Genomic DNA, 1,769 nt, shown 5'->3' on the forward strand with positions numbered 1-1,769 from the left:
ATTTTTTTTAAATTGTAATTAAAGCTATTGGGGTAACATCCTATCTAATAATAGACAAAAATGGTAATTGACCATACCTTCGCTATGCCTCCTATTGGCTAATCAGCATGAGATGCAAATTAACCATCAACAAAGATGGCAGCTAATTTGAATACTGCAGACAGGGCAGGGCAGTGCAGCTGCCAGTGCAAGATCTGCCATCCAGGCCCCCCATGTGCGACCCCAAAAGCTGCCTGCCTGACGCCAGTGATCGGATCCAATCCTGGGCTGCAGGCTGGCCCCAGAAGCCCCAGAAGCCTCCCAGAAGCCACCCAAAAGCTGGTGATCAGGGGGAGATGGGGGTCCCCTGCCCAGGCCTGACACCTCTGGTGGAGCCGTCAGGCTTGGGCGGGGGGCCGATCTGGTGATGGGAAGGAGATGGGGGTCCCCTGCCCAGGCCTGACGCCTGGGTCAGAAGCATCAGGCCTGGGCTGGGGGCAGAACCAGTGATGGGGGGAAACGAGGGTCCCCTGCCCAGGCCTGTCACCTCTATCAGAGGCGTCAGGCCTGGGCAAGGGGCCGACCCTGCGATTGGAGTGTGATGGGGGTCAATGCCTGAGGGCTCCCAGTATGTGAGAGGGGGCAGGCTGGGCTGAGAGACACTCCCCCCACACACACACCCAGTGCACGAATTTTGTGCACCGGGCCCCTAGTGAGTATATAATATTCCCAAAATTACTTTCATTGTTAGAAATTTAATGTGGGTCTAGTTCTCACATGTGTGATTATAGATGTAATGACCTTTCTCATTCATTGAGCTATTTTTATATTTCATATTTCCTGCTTTTTTCAGCCCTAAATCTCTATCACCTAGAACAGTGCCTAACATGGGTGTTGAGTAGACAAATGACTGATAATTTCTGAACTGAAGTTGCCAAGCTTAGTTCATAAAGTTATGACCATGATTGTAACTCTTGATATATACAGGGGTTGACAAAAGTAGGTTTACAGTTGTTTATATGAAAAAAGACAGGATTATACTAATACAAGAATAAACTCTGTTTTGTGTTCTTAGAGCTGTAAACCTACTTTTTGCCCATCCTTGTATATTGGATCATTGCTTTGTTTTAATTTTTTTTTGAGATAACTATATATTTACATGCAGTTCTAAGAAATAATAGATTTCCATATACCCTTTACCTCATTTCTCCCAAAGGTAATATTTTGCATAACTATTATACAGTATCACACATTGACAGTCCATCAACCTTATTCAGATTTCAAGTTATACATGCACTCATTTGTGTGTACGTGCACATATTTAGTGCAATTTTATCATGAGTAGTTTCATTTGACCACCACAGTCATGATACAGGATTCGTTATGCTTTCCTTATATAGTTACAGCTCCCTCTGCTTCAAGTCCCAAATCCCTAATGTGCTCTTTTTCTCTATAATTTTGTCATTTCAAGAATGTTATATAAATGGAACCGTGCATTATATAACCTTTGAAGATTGGCTTTTTAAAAAATTCAGCATAATTTTTTTGAAATCCATTCAAGTTGCATGTATCAATAGTTCATTCCTCTTTATTGCTGAGTAGTATTCTGTGGTACAGATGTACCACAGTTTGTTTAACCATTTATCCATTGGTGGGTATAAAGGATATTTGAGTTGTTTGCAGTTGTGGGCTTTTAAAAATAAAGCTGCTGTGAACATTTTATTTTTACTGTGAACATTTTTGTACAGGTTTTTGTGTGAACATAAGTTTTTATTTCTCTGAGATAAGTA

The sequence above is a fragment of the Myotis davidii genome, unplaced genomic scaffold (genome assembly GCF_000327345.1).
Source record: "Myotis davidii unplaced genomic scaffold, ASM32734v1 scaffold201, whole genome shotgun sequence".
Lineage (NCBI taxonomy): Eukaryota > Metazoa > Chordata > Mammalia > Chiroptera > Vespertilionidae > Myotis > Myotis davidii.